Raw genomic sequence first — 21680 nt, 5'->3', positions numbered from 1 at the left:
GCTAATGGGTTTTGGATTGTTGGAGGAGGTAAAGCAGTAGCTAAGTATATCAGACAATGTGTGTGGTGTAAGAGAGCCCGTGCACCACCAGAGGAACAAAGAATGGCAGATCTGCCTAGTGATCGCATTGAACCTTCCCCACCATTCACCTATGTAGGTATGGATTGCTTTGGCCCCTTCAGTACGAAACAAGGCCGCAAAGTGTACAAACGCTATGCTCTTCTCTTCACATGTCTCAGCTCGAGAGCAATTCATTTAGAGATGCTAGAAGACATGACAACTGATACATTCATCAATGCTTTACGCTGTTTTATAGCTATCCGTGGAGCTATCAGACAAATCAGATCGGATCAGGGATCTAACTTCATGGGAGCAAAGAATGAAATGGCAAAAACTCTACGAGAAATCAACAAAGACAAAGTGACATCATACTTGGCAAATAAGCAGTGCGACTTCCTCATGAATGCACCAAGCTCAAGCCATGCTGGAGGCGCATGGGAGCGCCAAATCAGGACTGTAAAAAGTGTACTGAGTAAAGTTCTTGCCCAAAGTGTTGGAAGGTTGGATGACGCATCTTTAAGAACCTTTCTTTATGAAGCCATGTACATTGTAAACAGTCGCCCACTCACTGTTAACAGTATCAGTGATCCCACAAGTTTGGAGCCCTTAACACCAAATCATCTTATCACCATGAAATGCGCTGTACCACTGCCCCCACCTGGCAAGTTTGTTCAAGAAGACGTGTATGCCACCAAACGCTGGAGAAGAGTCCAGTATGCTACACAGCAGTTTTGGAACAGATGGAGGAAAGAATACCTTGCTAACCTCACTCTGAGACAGCGATGGCATGCCCCTAAGCGCAACATGAGAGTTGGTGATATTGTGATAGTCAAGGATGAAAACATCCCTCGTAATGAATGGACACTTGGCAGAGTGGTAGATGTACACGAGGGTGATGATGGACTGATTAGAAAGGTGTCACTACAAGTTGGAGACAAGCAACTGGGGAAGAAGGGTGAACGCTTGCGCAAACCATCCATTATAGAGAGACCCGTCCAAAAGCTTGTCGTTCTTGTAGAAAGTAGATGATTTCTTTGAAATTACCATTGATTTATTTAAATGAAGAGTGTAAAGTGCAGCATCTTCATTGTGTATCAAAGGTAATTTGGTGGGAGTGTAACTGACGCCAAAATGAATTGTATATAGGTTACCACGACAACAGGAATATGATACAAAATTTCCTTTGTTCATTTTGGTAAATAACTGCACGATTATTTAAGGCTATGTGTAACACGGCTTTACAGCTTAAGATGTTTATTTTATTTTGAAATTACCTGTGCTGAAGAGGAAATAAGCCACATAATTGCTCGACCCGGAAGGGCATATGTGTAGAGCGGGAGAGAAAAGGGGACAAGGAAAGTCAGAGCAGCACGTAAAACTCATATAAGACACAGAATCTGCTTATGGTGTCATTCTACTGCTGGTCAAACAGGCGCACACGTTTTCACGGTGTTCCACGGGTGTTACCCACGGTTGTTCCATGGCTGTTACACGAGCTGAATAAAGAAATAAATGTCTGTGGACATCAGTAAGGAGCGTGAAGTCCTTTTTGAGCAGACCAGCGTAGCTACAAAAGGGAGTGGGGTGGCACACAAAACACATGCACGCTACATGTGTTGCGGGGGGTGTGAAAGACACACACACGCCCCGTGTGTTGACAGGGGAGCTGATACTCTGGTATCCGATACTCATTCCCTTTTTTTGTGGTTGAGCTGTTTGGATACATAATATCTTTTTTTTTGGTAACCACACAGTCAGTGCAAAATTGTATGTAGTCTGTTATGGTGTCAGTGGCCTCATCAATGACCAGTGTATGAAAAATGTCACAATCTGTGCAGAAGAAAGACCTCTTTAAAGCCTCTACATCATGGGTGGGCAACTTGTTCCAGAAGGGGCCAAGAGGGTGCAGGTTTTCTTTGCAGCCACTGACTCCACCAGGCGATTTCATTGATTAACTGATTCAATCTGCTCAAAGTGATATTAATCAGAACAAGTTGCCCACCCCTGCTCTATATTATCACTAGACCAAACAGACACTGTCTTGATCTGTGGCTTGCTGCTCTTAAGCACAGTCTTGTAAGTTGGGATCAGGTGTACTGTGTTGTGATCTGAATTAGACAGTGGAGGTTTTGCTCTGGCCCTGTAGGTGGTCTTAGTGTCATCATAACATTTATCTAAAATCTTATCCCAGGTGGCACAATCAACATTGATCAAATCCAGGGAGGGACAGTTCTAGTTTAGTTATTACAATTGGTGGTGTGCTTTGCAGGCCGGTTGTATCCTCAGTGTCTCTGGCAGATCAGCCGGAGGCATGACTCCCACAGATAGCAGGGAAAGAGCGTCTCTGGTGAGTCACCTGCTTCCTCATTCAGAAACGTTTGGCAGATCCTCAGCAATTCCCAGATAATCAAGATTATTAAGAATCAGTGCATAAATAACACCATGGTGCTTTCCCCGCACATACTGGCAAACAAAAGATCTAAACGATTAAAACACAGCAGCCACAGCACGAGTCCGGGTCGCAGCAGGGCAGTGCCACCAGAAGCATACAACAACAATTTGCAGTTATTGGTGTCTTGATATTTTTATTGCATTTTACCTACATTATCTGTATATTGAGTTTCACAGATTGCTACCATCCACTTTTATCTTCTAAAAGTGCCCACAACATGAATTCACAAAACCAAAGGCATTTTTTGTCTTTGAAATGATTGTTGAAATGAATGATTGCTGCAGCTGTTGATTTGCCTCAAGCAGAGATATTACTTCATATGAAACAAAAAATAAACAAAAATACCCATGTCATGCACCCAGAGAGAGATGATTTGGATGCTACAGTCAGTCATCTAAGTCCTTTTTGTTAACATCTTGCGTGAGAGTTATGCTCTGCACAATAAGAATTTTTCCATGTACTTATGACTTTGCAGATACAACATAATTATCTCATGTATAGAAATTATTTTGTACTAAATTATGATCTTGTTCACACTCGTACCTTATATGGAAAAAATATTACCTTGCAGGTACAAGAGAATGCACATTCCTACATACTCATACAACCAAAAGATGCATTTTTAAGTCTGTGCATGAAAGATAAAAGGGGAACAATGTATGATGTGTGCACAAGATGGCTATCTTTTAGGGACACAATATTATCTTAGAACAAATCAAAATTGTGTTCCCTACTTACTTTTATTGTGGGTCTCCAAACGTTTCATCTCCACCCCAATGTTCATACATTTGGGGGCAAAATGTTGCCCAAGGGTTGGGTGGGTGGGAAATAAAACAGATGGCAGTGGCCATTTACATGTTCTGTACAGAGCTATTGGAACATGGTTTTACAGCAGTTTCCAACACCAACCATCGTGAATCTCATTTAAAGCCTTTAAGATTTGTGGATAACTTCACCATTGTATTTGATTATGTGGTAATTAAGTGGGTGTATGTATGTGAGAGCATTGGCAGGGAAATAATGTGGTTTGATGGTGGGGCTGTCTGGCTGCTGCTCAGGGGGACAGAGGGTAGCAGGGAGTGAGAAGATGCCAAACAACAGATTGAGGGAGGATATAAATCAAATCTCCCTGAAGACTTCAAGGCGCTGGGCTCACATAATGTTTTCTTGGGTCTGCCAGAGCTCCGGTACCCCAGCCACGAGGTTAATGACTTTAGGACACACTAGGAACAGAAGCATGCAAAATGTATTTCAGTGCTAAAATTGTAATGTGCACAGAGATCACAAGGCATAGCACTGGAAGCTGATACAATAACAAATGTTATGAAGATTGATTTTTCATTAATCAGAAGGTGGCAACTCATTGCCCCCAACTGAAATGACAGCCAAACTTTAAACAAATTGAAATGAATAGTGGATTAATTTGGCCTTCATCAAGCAGTGCAGGCAGGGAATGGAGTTGGGAGACCTAGAGGTTTGTAATTCCTGTCTTTGTTGTTGGACAAGACACTTCATCTGCTTTGTCCCAGTCCACCTAGCTGAGAATGGATCCCATCCTTGGCTGGAGAAATGACCTGCCTCAGACTGTTGTCCCAACCAGTGAGAATTATCAAATCTCATATGGTTCACACTGTGGAATTCAGAGAAGCACACTGGCGCAAATGGACCTCAGACGCTACACAGGATTTACTTTGTTTTAGTGTCAAACATTTCAGCCCAGAAATACATTATAAAGCAAATATTTTAGAATTTAAATTTATAATTTTAGCAAAAATATAGATCCTGATTTAATAAGATCCAAGATATAGAGTAAAATAAACAGTGCTAAATTGCAATAGTAAACCATTAACTCTTAAAATGCTCATTTACAATTCATTTTTTTTTCTATGTATGAGGGAGCGGCGTCCTCTGCTGCTTTGAACAGCACGCTGACAAGTGCAATAACTTAATGCCAAGGTTTCAAACGTGCATAATACAGATGCTATCAGCACCCGCTAAATTTCGTTTTGGCCTTGATGAATCATGTTGCGTGTGCAAACCTCATCTGTTTGCATGTTTCTTCACACAATTTTGCGCACTCAGGTAGGGGTCGATAAGGTTAGCTCTTAGTTGTGTGAAGCACCTTGAGGCAACTTTGTTGTGATTTGGTGCTATATAAATGAAAATAAATTGAAAAATTGCTCAACAGCCTCTCTTCTGCTGCATCTCAAACACTGACTCGTTTCATGTTTTGTAATGATGTTGAGAGTATGCTTTAAATCTGTATGACCTACAGTAGTGTTCAGAATAATAGTAGTGCTATGTGACTAAAAAGATTAACCCAGGTTTTGAGTATATTTCTTATTGTTACATGGGAAACAAGGTACCAGTAGATTCTCACACATCCAACAAGACCAAGCATTCATGATATGCACACTCTTAAGGCTATGAAATTGGGCTATTAGTAAAAAAAAAAAATAGAAAAGGGGGTGTTCACAATAATAGTAGTGTGGCATTCAGTCAGTGAGTTCGTCAATTTTGTGGAACAAACAGGTGTGAATCAGGTGTCCCCTATGTAAGGATGAAGCCAGCACCTGTTGAACATGCTTTTCTCTTTGAAAACCTGAGGAAAATGGGACGTTCAAGACATTGTTCAGAAGAACAGCGTAGTTTGATTAAAAAGTTGATTGGAGAGGGGAAAACTTATACACAGGTGCAAAAAATTATGGGCTGTTCATCTGCAATGATCTCCAATGCTTTAAAATGGACAAAAAAATCAGATGCGTGGAAGAAAATGGAAAACAACCATCAAAATGGATAGAAGAATAACCAGAATGGCAAAGGCTCACCCATTGATCAGCTCCAGGATGATCAAAGACAGTCTGGAGTTACCTGTAAGTGCTGTGACAGTTAGAAGACGCCTGTGTGAAGCTAATTTATTTGCAAGTATCCCCCGCAAAGTCCCGCAGAAGGTTACAATTTGCCAAAGAACACATCAACTGGCCTAAAGAGAAATGGAGGAATATTTTGTGGACTGATGAGAGTAAAGTTCTTTTTGGGTCCAAGGGCCGCAGACAGTTTGTGAGATGACCCCCAAACTCTGAATTCAAGCCACAGTTCACAGTGAAGACAGTGAAGCATGGTGGTGCAAGCATCATGATATGGGCATGTTTCTCCTACTATGGTGTTGGGCCTATATATCACATACCAGGTATCATGGATCAGTTTGGATATGTCAGAATACTTGAAGAGGTCATGTTGCCTTATGCTGAAGAGGACATGCCCTTGAAATGGGTGTTTCAACAAGACAGTGACCCCAAGCACACTAGTAAACAAGCAAAATCTTGGTTGCAAACCAACAAAATTAATGCCTCGCAGATGTGAAGAATCATGAAATACTGTGGTTATACAACTAAATACTAGTTTAGTGATTCACAGGATTGCTAAAAAAGCAGTTTGAACATAATCATTTTGAGTTTGTAGCGTCAACAGCAGATGCTACTATTATTGTGAACACCTCCTTTACTACTTATTTTTAATAATAGCCCAATTTCATAGCCTTAAGAGTGTGCATATCATGAATGCTTGGTCTTGTTGGATTTGTGAGAATCTACTGAATCTACTGGTACCTTGTTTCCCATGTAACAATAAGAAATATACTCAAAAAATGGATTAATCTTTTTAGTCACATAGCAATACTATTATTCTGAACACTACTGTATACATAGTTGTGTGATTACTTCTTCTTCTCTCCCTCCCCCCTGTCTCCTAGATGCAATCTGTTCCTGAATTCCATGTTAAAACTGACCCTTACATTCCCTGTCCCATAGTAGTCAGCTCATATTGAGCCTTGACCCACCACTAATTGCAAAAATGACGTATGAACATCAAAGGAACCAAACAATTGGATATCTTGTATCTGTCATCAAAAGGACTGAAATGCCATCCAAATTCACCTGTAGTGTTCTTAGAATTACTAGAAACTGAAATTGGGTGCCCTTTCGGATAAGCTCATTATGTAATCATAATTATCACCATTATTGAAAAGAACGCTTTGAACGTCTAAGAAATACATATAATTGTCAAATTCAGGTGGTGTTCAAATAGCACATGTAAGAAGCCTAAAGAGGTTGTAATTATGCAAATATCGCTTAAAGAAAAAGTACACCCCATACCAGAAAAGAAAAAACTCAGAGCGAGAGAATTCCAAAGTCACCGAAACACTTTTTGAAGCTGTGTGATTGTTCATTCATCAACTTCAGTCACAACTTGTGGATCTATTGCATTAGAGCAGCTAGAACCTTTGCAGTCTCCACAAGCAAATGTAGGCTCAAAGCCATGCCTGCGACAAGTGCATTTCAAAGACTGCATCCAGTTTTACACTTAATGAATAATTTCCAGTAGGCAGTGAAAATCTGGAGGTAGGTCTGTTCGTACTGGAATGAACTTGCCATTCTTTTCCTTCCATCCATATTCAGTGGCATTTAGGCTTTCTCCTTTCCATTCATATATTGGATGGAAGATACATAGTGAGCAGTAGTTTGCTGCAGCTGAAATTGGTGGCAAAACCTGTGCCTGAATCTCTTTTGAATGCCTGACAATCTTTTTTTTAAATCGCTGACATCTACATTTTTTTCCTTTATTGTACATGTACACTGTTGTCTTCTCCCCAGCGTCAATAATTTAATCATGTTCAGTATCTGGGCCAGGCAGAAAGTTTTCTGCATGTTTCCTGAATTCAGAATCATTGAGGTAGCAGGGTGGCTTCGTGGTTAGCACTGTTACCTCACAGCAAGAAGGTCATGGGTTCGATTCCCACCTGTGAAGTTTGCATGTTCTCCCCGTGTTTGCGGGGAGAACATGCAAACGGGTGCTCTGGCTTCCTCCCACATGTAAAGACATGCAGGTTAGGTGAACTGGAAATTTTATAATTGTCCAGGTCTCCCTTGTTTAAAAAAAACAAACAAACAAAAAACAAACAAAAAAACAACAACTTTGATCTCAGTGGGACTAACCTGATTAAATAAGGTTAAATTTTTTTTTTTAATTGAGCAGCATAATTAGCTAATTATCCAAAAGGGCACCCATTTTCAGGTTGTAGTATTTCTAACACTACAGGTGAATTTGAATAGCTTTTCAGTCCTTTTGATGACAGCGACCAGGTTTCCAGTTGTCTGACTGGTTCCTTAGATCAGTGATTCTCAACCGGGGTGCCGCGGCACCCTAGGGTGCCGTGATCGATCGTCAGGGGTGCAGTGGGCAACTATCAAATATCACCATTATCGGGTGTATGTGCTGTAATAGTGTGGCAGATGATGTAATGCTCTTTTATTCCAGTAGATGGCAGCAAAGCGCTGTACTATTGTATAATAGACATACTTGCGCACATAGCATTGTGCGTCTCCATGGTTACGGGTTGCTGACTACAGCGTGAATCTCAGCTGCTCACGGAGCATGGCTCCTCTGGGGAAGGAGAAACCGCGTTGGCTGTGGAGGTGTGTGGGGAAGGCGGCCTGACCTCCGTTGATGTCACCGTGGTCAGACTTGGGCCTTTTTGCTCACAACTGGGTTCGCTGAAGGCAGCCTCTGCGCTCCGTGAATATTAGAGAGGCAGATTATTGTGAATAAAAGTGTCGACACGTCTAAAAAACCACTTGAGATTAGGGCTGTCACAATTCTTACAATATTCATCAATCGCGATTATTTTTCATATTAGATTTTAACCCGAGTGAACGTGTTTAAAAACAAAAAACAAAACGTGGAGCTGCTTTTACTTCTCTCTGAACTTTCTCTAAAGGTGTGATTCTGCCGTTACCGTCCTGTTCACACCATGTGTGCGTCGTATGCTGAATTTATGAGATCATGAGATGAAATAAATGGTCAAATAGCTTTAAAAACATATTTAAAAAATGAGAATATATGAATGAACTGAGCCACACAAAAAAAAAAAAAACCCTGACATGGAGAAGCTGTGGTGATGTTCAGATGCACAGATCACAAAAAGCAGGTGAGAGCTCTAAACTTTAACAGCTGTTACTTTCCAAAGGTATTTATTTGTTCAATCTTGAGCTTAATGTAGTGTTTAAGCACAAAACGTAACTGATGAGGAGAAACAATTTCAGAAATGCAACAGAAACAACCACAAATCAAAAAAGTTGGGACTGTATGTAAAATGAAGATAAAAATAAAAATGTTGCACCATTTCCCAGTTTCTCCACTCACAGAAGCCAAACATTCTTCCAGAGTTGTGTAATTATACTACAATAGTAGAATATAAAGAAGGGAAAAAAAGAAAAAAAAATAGACAATATATTCGTCAATCACAATTATTTGTCTGACAATTAATCGTCTCCAGAAATTCCTAATTGTGACAGCCGTACTTGAGATCAGAGCGCAAAATGCTTGAGGATTTTCGAAATGCGGTGTTTTCTGTATCTACTCCATAGGATCACTAAACTTCCGTCCCAGAAGCAGTTTGATGTTCACGGTTCCCACTTTGTTGTGTAAAGCTTTAGTTAAAAGGGTTAATGGAGCCGGGAAAAACTAACTGCAGCTTTACCTTCAGCTCCTCTTTGCCTTGCTTTACTCTGCTGTTACCGTCAGAATCCGAATCACCATCAGACTGACTACTGTAAAGTTTTTGCTTTTTATGTTCCACGTTACTGTGTACCAATCTACACTTTGCTTCTTCTGAGTCTTCATCACCCGTCTCCACCTTCCTGCAATCTCTGCTTCACAGCGCCTCCTGCACTTCACCGTCTGACTACCTAGTAGCTCATAACAATCAAGCCTGTCAACCTCCAGCTGGTCAACTGGTCCCCTCAACATGCTGAGGGAGGCAGTCAAAAGGCAAGTTATTTATGCTGTGGTAAAAATAACTGTCTCTTTCTTCTGGGCTTCTTCTACTGTACACTTTCTGCTACACTATGTTGTACTACTCCCAGTAGTGATAAAAGATGAGTAGAGGCAGTACTAATGCAATTTTATAAAATATGCTTTTAAAGGTAAGTAATGCCAAATTTGGTGTATTCTAATGAATCATGGAGAATGTCTACATTAAACAAAGAATTGTATCGAACTGCACAGACTCAAATTGCTCCATTATAAAAACCATTATTGTTGAGTCACTTCATAGACCATGTATCTAGAGACACAGTAAAAATTGCAGATTAAAATATACTCTGCCATTTGGTCCCAGTCCAAGCAGAGTTAAATACACTCTATATAGTGAAATCAGCTCTGCTGTCTTATCAAATAAAGTTTTTCAACTCCAATAAGTCATTCACAGCATGATAGAGTTGATTTAGCACTGTAATAGAGTATATTTAACTCTATTTGGACTGGGATGAAATGTAGTCTTGGTAGAGTATATTTTACTCTGCAAAATTTACTGTGTACATGCTGATACAATATCAAATGTTACGAAGTTTGATTTTTCATTAATTAGAAGGTGATAGTGTTTTATATGGGAAAGATGCACACCCTCTTTATCTACCTTTTATTCAAAAATTGCCACTCAGTGTAAAATCCTTATAAATATAATTATGCAAGCCATCTCTACTTCACTGAAGGCTGTTATACGGCTGTAAAACTGAGCCTTTGTGCAAAGGAAAACCCAAGTTTGCTCTTAAAATCCAAGAAAAGTCTATAAATTTTCTCCATTACAGTTAAAAAAAAAAAAAAAGCCACTGAAATGTAAAAGACCTTAATGCCCCATGCTGATGCATTCGGTCTAAAGAGAATTTTATGGATCCAACCTTTAAATTGCTCAACAGTGTTAAGTGTTTTAATGCTCACTAATATATCCAGTTTCCTCCAATTATCTTTTCTATATGCGCATCCTTCAGCTCTTCTAAGGGCAATCCCTTACCATGGGTTAATCCCTCCAGTGCATTATCACTCGGTGGATGATTGGACACATTGAAGGTGTTTTAATCACCTATGAAACCTTGTCAGAAAACACTGACTATGCGGAACTGATTCATTGTTGCAATACAGTCTGATCCCATGATCCACTACAGTGAAGTTAAAGCCGTCAGTCACTTTCAGCCTATCTTGTAAACAGATTATTGTCCATCATTCAGCACTTTTGGGACAGATACTACAGCAGCAACTGAGAGATGCCATCCAAAAATCTGAAATGGAGCACATACTAACAAATGTCTTAGTTTGACATCTTGCCTCAAGTAGAGAGATTCAATAACAAAGGTTATTGTGTGCAATGAACTAAGCAAACTTTTCTGCAAGAACTCATTGTATCATTTGACAACTCACTGATACTTTCTAGTCTGAAGTATTTTTAAAGCATTTTTTTTTCTTTTTTTTGTAATTGCATTGAAACATTTTGTGCTGTCACAAATCAAAGACAAGATACCATGCCTCGTTACTCTGGCCTGAGACCACCTCGGGATCCCCCAGTCAGAGATGGTAAATGTGGCTCGGGAAAGGGATGTCTGGGGTCCCCTGCTGGAGCTGTTGCTCCCACGACCCGATTCCGGATAAGCGGTTGAAGATGAGTGAGAGACAAATTAAAATACAGACTGCATTCACGTTCAACGTTATGACCTAACTTCCACAACAGCATTGGACAAAGTTAGCCTATAAATCTAAATGTTAGCTTTGGTAACCACTCCTATTTCTCCACAGAGGATTTGGTAGTGATATTGTTGTACAAAACAGTATCAGCAGTGGTGTTGCTTGTTTCCAGTGCAGAAGGTTTCTGGTTCAAAACCCACTCCTGCTCATTCTCTATGTAATACGGAGTTACAGTAGTGTTCAGAATAATAGTAGTGCTATGTGACTAAAAAGATTAATCCAGATTTTGAGTAGATTTCTTATTGTTACATGGGAAACAAGGTACCAGTAGATTCTCACAAATCCAACAAGACCAAGCATTCATGATATGCACACTCTTAAGGCTATGAAATTGGGCTATTAGCAGTGGTGGGCACAGATAACCAAAAAAATAAACTTTGATAACATAACTTTTCAGTTATCTGATTATCTTTGATAAAGATAAACCGATAAACCACCCAAAAATGTATCGGAAGTTACAGATAACCGATAAATTCCAGCATTGTTTCTAGTATATTTGCAACTACTAATAAACTGAATTTGAGTTTAAACACCATGATCGCTTCTGGAAACATCAAAGCGACAGCAGACCCAAACAATAAGCCCACACTCCTATGTTTGAACATCCTGCCTCCTACTGGAAGCTCTTATTTACTACACAGCTTACTGTTCAGCTTTGTTTACTATGTTATCGATCTAAAAGTTATCGGACAAAAATTCATCGGAAGATAATTAGTCCGATAATGATTTTTAAAGTTATCTAAAAAGATAATCTGATAACGAAAACGTTATCTTCGATAATTATGTTATCAGATTATCGGAACTGTGCCCACCACTGGCTATTAGTAAAAAAAAAAAAAGTAGTAAAGGGGGTGTTCACAATGATAGTAGCATCTGCTGTTGATGCTACAAACTCAAAACTAGTATGTTCAAACTGCTTTTTTTAGCAATCCTGTGAATCACTAAACTAGTATTTAGTTGTATAACCACAGTTTTTCATGATTTCTTCACATCTGCGAGGCATTAATTTTGTTGGTTTGGAACCAAGATTTTGCTTGTTTACTAGTGTGCTTGGGGTCATTGTCTTGTTGAAACACCAATTTCAAGGGCATGTCCTCTTCAGCATAAGGCAACATAACCTCTTGAAGTATTTTGACATATCCAAACTGATCCATGATACCTGGTATGCGATATATAGGCCCAACACCATAGTAGGAGAAACATGCCCATATCATGACGCTTGCACCACCATGCTTCACTGTCTTCACTGTGAACTGTGGCTTGAATTCAGAGTTTGGAGGTCGTCTCACAAACTGTCTGTGGCCTTTGAAGCCAAAAAGAACAATTTTACTCTGTCCACAAAATATTCCTCCATTTGTCTTTAGGCCAGTTGATGTGTTCTTTGGCAAATTGTAACTTCTTCTGCACGTCTTTTATTTAACAGAGGGACTTTGCGGGGGATTCTTGCAAATAAATTAGCTTCGCACAGGCGTCTTCTAACTGTCAAAGCACTTACAGGTAACTCCAGACTGTCTTTGATCATCCTGGAGCTGATCAATGGGTAAGCCTTTGCCATTCTGGTTATTCCTCTATCCATTTTGATGGTTGTTTTCCATTTTCTTCCACATGTCTCTGTGTTGTTTTTTTTTTTGTTTTGTTTTTGTCCATTTTAAAGCATTGGAGATCATTGTAGATGAACAGCCTATAATTTTTTGCACCTGCGTATACTAATAGCCCAATTTCATAGCCTTAAGAGTGTGCATATCATGAATGCTTGGTCTTGTTGGATTTGTGAAAATGTATTGAATCTACTGGTACCTTCACTGGAAAAAAAAAAGCTAATTTGGATCAACTTAAAAAAAAATTGATGTAATTTGTTACAGCTAATTTTTTTAGTTTCTCACAATGTATATTTATGATTTTGTAAAGTGATTCCAGCAGATTTAAACTGGAAACCACAATTTTCCATTAGACCAATGTAAATAAGTACTTTGAATGAAGTGCACTGTGTTTCACTTTTTTCAGTGTTGTTTCCCATGTAACAATAAGAAATATACTCAAAACCTGGATTAATCTTTTTAGTCACATAACACTACTATTATTCTGAACACTACTGTACATCTGGAAGGGCAACCGGTGTAAAACCTGTGCCAATTCCATGCAGATCCACCTCGGATTTACTATGGCGACCATGAGTGCAAACAAGGGAGCAACCAAAGGGACTTACTTACTATTATTGTACAAAACTCATTGTGATAGATCGGAAAGTCCATTTCCAACCAAGCATGTACTCTGCAAGAAATGCCAAAACAGTTACCAAGTCTGTCCAGCAATGTAGAATGATCAGTAGTATCAAAAGCTACACTAAGGTTCAATAGTAACAGGACTGAAGTGACATTGGAGTCTGTAGCATTTAGAAGACCATTCAGTACTTTATTAGTCTCTGTAAAATCAGCAGACCAAAATGGTGCACTATGATTATCACAGAAGTAGGACAAAAGTTGGTGAAAAACAGATTTTTCAAGAATGTTAGAAAAATAGGGCAAATTTAACACTAGTTGATAAACAAAGATCAATGTTAGGTTTCTTCAGAAGGGTTTTAATTATGGCTTAAAAAAACACATAGGGATTAATACGTGACAGATTCATAAAATTCAGTGTAGTGGGGCCTAATAATGGCCACACTTACTTAAAACGTCTAGCTGGCATCAGAACAAAAAGACAGACGGTGCTTTTGGCATCGCATCCATCACCATTATGGTTAAATTACGGTGAAAAATGCTTTGTAACTCATGAAGGTTTCCAAGTTATTTTAATTGCAATTCAGCAGATATTATTGTGTGCATCCTGGGAGTTTGCAAAAGGTCTCATTATATCTGCAGTAATCAGCAGTATGAATGCTGCAAGTCTTTTGCAGGCTGGCTGTCATTTTCTCCTTCACACCCGTACCATGGGTGTTGGTACTATTTTGTTGAGATTTTAGTTTCTGCAGAATTGTTGAATATTACATCAACTGCTCAATTAACCATAGGTGCTGCAGTTAGTGCTGGCAGAAAATGACTGCCAACATGGGCTCTTCCACACGTTTGCTGTCACCACCCTGGTCGTGACAGTAGCTTTGTAAATAAAATGGAAAGGGAAGCCAAATCAACTGGCACATTCATGACTGGCTGCCACCTGCCATGCACATAGTGACCGGCTACCACCTGCTGTTGGCCTGGTTCCTATTTGATTTGATGCTTCATCCAAAATAGGTCCACTCTGGTGCCTCATGCATACCAATCAAAGGGCCACGGGTGAGGTTATTAGTTCATGATACATGATTATAAAAGACAATTTGAGGAAGTCATCTGTAAAACTGCTGTAGGAGGCAATTTCACTGCTACAGTAGGAGATAATTTCAGTACTACAACTTGTTTAATTTCCATCATATTTGAGCAAGTACACTGAAAAATGTCACAATATAATGAGCTTTTACTTTGGGCATATTAACTAAATGTGTCACTTTTTTTCTGGGCTGTAATATCTTTGTCCATTCCAAAATATCAATTAATTATGAAATGTTACAAGATGCCCATAAGACATGGGAGTCTGAAATAGAAACATTAAGGTGAATTTTTATTGTTTTGTTTTGAAAGAGGATGATTACATAATAAAGTCAACAATGTAATGTAGTCTGTCATACATTTTGAGCCACGGGAAGATGACTGACGTGTCCTGAAGTACAAGTCACTTTTAATAATTGCACTGTTATATATTTGCATACAGTAGTGATGCAATAGCAGTAGTCCTATGGGCTTTGAGGCCCATTGATAAAGCGGTTAATGCGCTTGGTTTCAGTGCAGAAGGTTCCGGGTTCAAATCCCACCCCTGCCACATTTCTCTATGTAATGTGGAGTTGCGTCAGGAAGGGTATCCGGCGTAAAACCTGTGCCAATTCAACAAGCAGATCTACGTTGGATTTGCTGTGGTGACCCCGAATGCAAACAAGGGAGCAGCTGAAGGGACTTGCGTAGTGTGAAGCAGATAGGAGTCTACATCTTCCCCGAAATGGGACACCAGTCCATTGCAGGTTACTTTCCCGGGAAAGACCAGTGCCCATTTACAAATAGGTGGACTGGGACAATGCAGATGAATTTTCTTGTTGAACAACACAGATGGTGTGACCAGGATTCAAACACAGGTTTACATATTGGTAACCCAAATATATCCCTGTTACCTGAGTTACCTGTTCTACCTCCTGCAGTGCATGAGCCATGGAACATGTGGAACGTTTCATCGTAGAATAAAATGGGTATCATCACAAACAGATGTAGAATTTTTTTTTTTTTTTAACAGACTAGAGTGTATATTCAGGAAGTAACCTAAAGAATCAATGAAGTCACCATCAGGTGACCACTGAGCTCCACCTTCATCTTGAGCAACAGAAAGAGTATATGGCTCTTCTCTTTATAAAAGGTATTGGCATCCAGGAAGTGGTATAAAGCATGACTGGAGTCACCATCAGATAACCACTGAGCTCCACCTTCGAAACAGAAGCATATGAATCTTCACTTTATAGAAGAAATTTGAAATCCGAGATGGAACCATCAGATGACCACTGAGCACCACCTTCCTCTTCTACAACAGAGAAATGGTATCTTCTCTTTATTGAAGAAAGTTGGCACCCATGAACTAGTCTAAAGTATCACCAATGTCACCATAAGACAACTTCTGTCATCCTTGGAACCAACTAGTTTTCGCAAGGTGCCAAATTGAATGAAATAGGTGGGTGCTTGGTGCACTGGAATCAGTGTTGCCACAATAACTTTGAAAAGTTACTTTATTAGCTGCTTTTTTAGTTACTTCATTAGCAGCTTTATGCAGATACTTTATTAGCAGCTGCCAACAACTTGTATCTAATAAGTAATAATCTAACTTACTCTTAAGTGGGAGTAATGGGCGTCTGTGCTTGTGGTTGGAAAAACTGTGCATAAATGGACTGCATTTATATAGCGCTTTTCCATCTGCATCAGACCCTCAAAGTGCTTTACAATATGCTTTACAATGCCTCACATTCACCCCGATGTCAGGGTGCTGCCATACAAGGCGCTCACTACACACCGGGAGCAATAGGGGATTAGTGATTTTCCAGTCAGGTGGGGATTTGAACCCAGGATCTTCTGGTCTCAAGCCCAACACCTTAACCACAAGACCATCACCTCCCCATAGTGGTTCACCTGCATAGTGGTTCATGATGGTATAGACGTACAATGGGTGACTGGGAAGTTTTTAGCCTGACCTAGGAAAAAGTAGAGTATGGTTCTCGATCTTTTGCATTCTGAGAAACCAACATTTAGTGTGAAATTTTGACTCACTGGGTGCAATGTTGAGAAATGTTGGTTTCTCAGAATGCAAATGATGGAGAACCAAGCATGCCTTACTTTTTCTGAGTCAGGCTCAAAACATCTCAATCACCTCTTGAACGATTTTCTTAAAAATGAACATGCCAAATTTCACCTGCAGTTTTCCAGAAAGGATATGGAACAGATGACAGTCCTTCTTTACTCCATTGCAACATGAAACTGTGAATGGGCTTGCAGCATGTAGATGTTGCTCCATTTTCACTTTCTCCACTCATCCAAAGAGGCTTATAATTCTTTCATAGCTGTCATGGGTGTCTTGGTGGCTTCCCTCACTCATCTCCTTCCAGCATGGTCACTCAGTTTTTGGAAACTGCCAACTTGACAGATTTACAATGCAGTACCATACTGTTTGTATTTCTTTTTGATTGATGTAAATGAAATCCTGGATATACTCATTGATTTGGTAATTCCCCCGACTTGTCTCCAGAAAACTGGAAGTAAAACGGATCATTTCATCTTTATATTGTGAAGAAATTGCCCTGTACCAACTTTCTATTTTGGCAAGTGTTGCAAGCCTTAAATGCAGGAACATTAAATATGGTGGGTTCATACTGTCTGCAATCTAATACAACTCCAAGTATTTGTAAGGAGCACTGTTTGTATTTTCTATATCATCCCACCTTTTTTCTGATTTGGGATTATAATTTTCCCCAGTAAATGACTGAAGAGAGTCAACGGAGTCTGTAGCGGTAATAGTGGGGCATTTTACTTCTTCTGTATCCCAAACACTGGAGACCAGCATCTGACTGTGGAAATCCATAACTCAGCTTTCTAAATAACTGAATATTTGCACTACTGTTGTTGCTCTTTCACCGCCAGTTTAAAGTGTTGGACCAAAGTCCCAGCCATGATCCATGTCCATTTAAATCAACTTCATTTAATAAAACCTTCTGATTAGATCTATGGAGCTTCAGGACTCTGTCATTACTCATCCAGGGCAGATTTCTGGGACATAGCCAGCTTTGTGGCAATAAAATACTCCATTATTTAATCACCTCCCAAGATATCATTCATCTACCATTGTATTTGTGTAATGAGACTGACAGGCCTTCTCAGTGGAAAGCATCTTCTCAGCTCTTGCTGGTACATTTTGAAATCAACATACTGTTGGAAGAAACTCCTGTTTTATAATCTGGAAGGGAAAACAGAATTTACATAATTCAGAGTGTATGCATCGTCATTCAAAGAGTGTCTGCACATGAAAACCAGCAGGTTGTTCCTTTGTGCCCCAGGACATGGACTTCTTCACCTGCCAGCTCAGTGTGCATTAATGGCTGCTCATCCTCTGACGTTAATGGAGAAATGTTGGCAAACATGCAATGCATTGTGTTATAGCAGATGTTAAGTGTTAAATTCTGGTGGCAGTATTCAAAGTTCAATAGTTGGCTAAGAATAAGACCGAGCCAGGTCAATGTAGCTGCAGGGCACGTCTTAAAAGAAAGAGAGGTACATATCGGGGGGAAACGTCAAATGTCAAAAATGAGGCTGAAATGTTTTCTATAAAGCTGAGTGGTGTTACATCTGGATTCAATGTATATGGATTCAAAAATACTAGTGGGAATTGAAGCAACATCTGACATGGACTTCTGAAGAACAAAAACCACAAAGCTCAGGGTGCAGGACTACTTTGTGTCCCTCAGGTGAATAAGACGTCTGCGGGTCACAGAGCTTTCTCTTATTGTGTCCTTGTTCTGTGGAATGATCTCCCTGCATCAATAAAACAGTCAGATTCTGTGGAGACTTTCAAGTCCAGACTTAAGACGCACTTACGTTCCCTTTTGTATGGCTAGCATACTGGTACAGTTTTGTTTTACGCTTTTTACTCTTTTAATTCATGTTATTAGTAATTGGAGCAGGCCGCGGCCTCAACTTAACCTAAATTCTGGGTCTTTTAGTGAAGCTTAGGGCTAGTGGAAGATGATCACCTTAGTATTTCTTCTGTTTTTCTTGTTGATTAATTCTGGCAAATTATACAGTATTTTTTGTCTTTCTGATGCCTGATTCTATTTTTTCTCTCTGTTTAAGGTGCAGCTCCATCCAGAGATGGGAGTTGTATTTGTGTTGGCGACCCTCCTGTCCTGTGCACCAACAGCAATTCTTGTATATTCGTCCATGAATTGTTCTGTGAATTATTTCTGTAATTTATGTTTGTAGCATGGCCCAAGCAGAGGGTCACCCCTTTGAGTCTGGTCTGCTTGAGGTTTCTTCCTCAGAGGGAGTTTTTCCTTACCACTGTTGCTCTGGGGGTTGGCAAGGTTAGACCTTACCTGTGTGAAGTGCCTTGAGGCAACTCTGTTGTGATTTGGTGCTATATAAAGGAAAATAAATTGAAATAAATTGAAAGCTTCTAAGATATAATCTACATATTTTATTCATTGGGAGCTTACTGAGATTTATGCCTGAGCAAAGTACTGAGCATTGAGCCATTTACCCTTAATTATCAGGCATCGTTTGGACTAATAGATTCACCAGATAATCAAAAACAGATTTTCATTTAAAAAAATCTCTCCATTGTTGTTGGCAGAGATGGATTGAGTTATTACATTTAAACTCAGTGCTTATGGACAAATGATTCCAACCTGCCTTAAAATCAGTGGAGGACATCTGAAGGATTCTTTTGATATTAAGTAGCTCATACTGCAGACTCGGGATTCTCTGCATCTACCTGGTGACTAATTATATTCAGTAATCATGCTGAGCTTTCTCATTTAGTCAGTGGAAAGGTGCATAAGCTGTTTGAATGCATGTATGTACTTTCAAGACAGCTTTTATTTCCTGCATTTCAACCTTAAATGTACTGTTTTCTCATGTAAAACAACAACAACAAAAAAACAAACTCGAAACAGAAATTGCTGGTTCATGCATGTTTAAATATTTAAATTTTCCTTTTCTAGGCATCAATGAGAAATGTGCTTGTTTTTTTGTTTTTTTTTAATCTGAAAAAAGTGAAACATTGAAGGTATACCGCCACTAAGCTTCATAAAATTTAAGGCACAACAAGAATTTTCTGTAACACTTGAAGGTATCGTCATAATAGTGACATGCTACTAGTCTATAAAATTGTTCATTGACTAGCACCTCCCTACCTAGCTGACCTAAGTAAACCTTGCGTACCGGCCAGGGCTTTGTGTTCTCAGGGTGCAGGACTACTTTGTGTCCCTAGGGTAAATAAAAAGTCTGCAGGTCATAGAGCTTTCTCTTATCATACCCCTGTTCTGTGGAATGATCTCCCTGTGTCAATAACAGTCAGATTCTGTGAAGACTTTAAAGTCCAGACTTAAGACGCACTTATTTTCCCTTTAGAATGGCTAGCATAGTGGTATAGTTTTGGTTTATGCTTTTTGCTCTTAATTAATTTTTTTAGGAAATGGAAGGTGCCGCGGCCTCAACTTTACCTAAATTCTGTGTCTTTTAGAGAAGCTTAGGGCTAGTGGCTGGAGATCTCCTTAGTATTTCTTCAGTTTTTTCTTGTTGTTTAATTTTGGCAAATTATACAGTATTTCTTGTCTTTCTGATGCCTCAATCTGTTTTTTTTTTTCTCTCTCTGTTTACGGTGCAGCTCCATCCAGAGATGGGAGTTGTATTTGTGCTGGCAACCCTCCTGTCCTGTGCACCAACAGCATTTCCTGTATATTTGTTTTGTGAATTGTTCTGTAATTTATGTTTATAGCATGGCCCAAGCAGAGGGCCACCCCTTTGAGTCTGGCCTGCTTGAGGTTTCTTCCTCAGGGAGTTTTACCTTACCACTATTGCTCTGGGGGTTAGTAAGGTTAGACCTTACTTGTGTGAAGTGCCTTGAGGCAACTCTGTTGTGATTTCGCACTATATAAATGAAAATAAATTGAAATGGAAAAAATTACCGAATTTTCTTATTTCTTAATATAATTACTATAATTTTATTTGTTAGCCTTGAAATAGTGGATTCATATGGCATTGCCAATATGAATAAAAATTTGCATTGCCTAGAAAAAACTAATATAAAGTTCCCCTGAAGGGGAAAATGTTAGAACAGACAACTTTGAACTACTTACGGAAGTGACACATACAGTCTATGGTTTCACCGTCATAGGTCACATAGGAACTTCCCCCGACTTGCGAGTGGGATGCTGGGAAGCACACGGTGACAGCCAATCGGACTATAGAGTCAGTGACATTTGCTGGCTGCTGTCTCTCTCTGGCTTCTAATTCAACATGGCGGAAAATGTTCAGACACAGCTGTTCGGAATATGTTTCTCATATATTATGTAAAGGTTTGTAATGTAAAAGTTGCAAGCTCAAGGACTTACCTTAAAGAGTCCTGAAAATTTGAGGAGTCTATATCAGGCTAAAACAGATGGGTTTGACCAATACATTAGTACACTGCACAGTACACGGTGGTGCATGTAGTACATTTGCCTCTCAAACAGAATACTATCCCTGGTTCAATGCCGGCCGTGTCCCATTCTACTTGTACAGCTGCAGTCGTGTTAGAAAAGCCCAACAATTTGTGAATCCCAAACCAACTATCCTGTGGTGATGACCCTGAGGAAAAATAGAAAAAGCCCAATGAAATCTCATTAAATTGTTTTACTGTAATTTTTTAAAACATAATCTGTCTTGCAACCACAGCTGCTGACTGTAATTTAACAGTGGGAGAGTACTGTATTTATTTATTTTTTAGTAAGTGCTTGTGTACAGTAGACACAGTAGAATACCTAATATTTTGTTGAAAACTCTAGCTGCAAGTACCTTACTGTGACTTGATAGCAAAATTTGTTACAGTGCACCTACAGCAAGCAGCTGTAATGGCTTACTATGTGCTCCTTGTAAAGAGAACACCAAGCTTGAGTATGTTAATGCGGGTAACCCAAACCTATGATGTGATCAAGTGAATGCAAGCTTTTGAGTTTTCCAGTGTCATAAATGCAGCATTATTTCTGCATATGTCCTGAGGATTATCAGTGCTGGTACATTGTTATCCCTGGTTTTTGTATTTACTCCATGAGCCAGTCATCAATTTTGACCTAATCACTACCACTTAGGGTGATGAAATGACATTTGGAATCCAACCTCAGTGTACTATGGCCTATGACTGTATCTAGCTAGGGGTCAATGAAGGGTTTACACAGAGGTCAAAATTTAAAAATGCTCCAATCATGTTGAAAACTAAATGACATTATTTGTCGGATCATAACTATTCCTAAAAGGTATAGCTTGGGCTAACTATGACT

At 39.4% G+C, this 21680-nt stretch overlaps 1 long non-coding RNA gene across 1 annotated transcript; it reads right to left on the bottom strand.

Annotated features, from left to right (window-relative positions):
• Window positions 1-2055: 2055 nt before the first annotated feature.
• LOC117523495 lies at window positions 2056-21517 on the bottom strand. The gene is made up of 3 exons (XR_004564517.1): window positions 21448-21517; window positions 16600-16603; window positions 2056-2069 (listed from the first exon to the last, which is right to left on the bottom strand). It is a non-coding gene; the product is annotated as an uncharacterized LOC117523495 (long non-coding RNA).
• Window positions 21518-21680: the final 163 nt, after the last annotated feature.

This window comes from Thalassophryne amazonica, chromosome 13 (assembly GCF_902500255.1).
Source record: "Thalassophryne amazonica chromosome 13, fThaAma1.1, whole genome shotgun sequence".
NCBI lineage: Eukaryota > Metazoa > Chordata > Actinopteri > Batrachoidiformes > Batrachoididae > Thalassophryne > Thalassophryne amazonica.
Note: the sequence above shows the minus strand (reverse complement) of the source record. Positions and strands in the feature narration are given on the sequence as shown.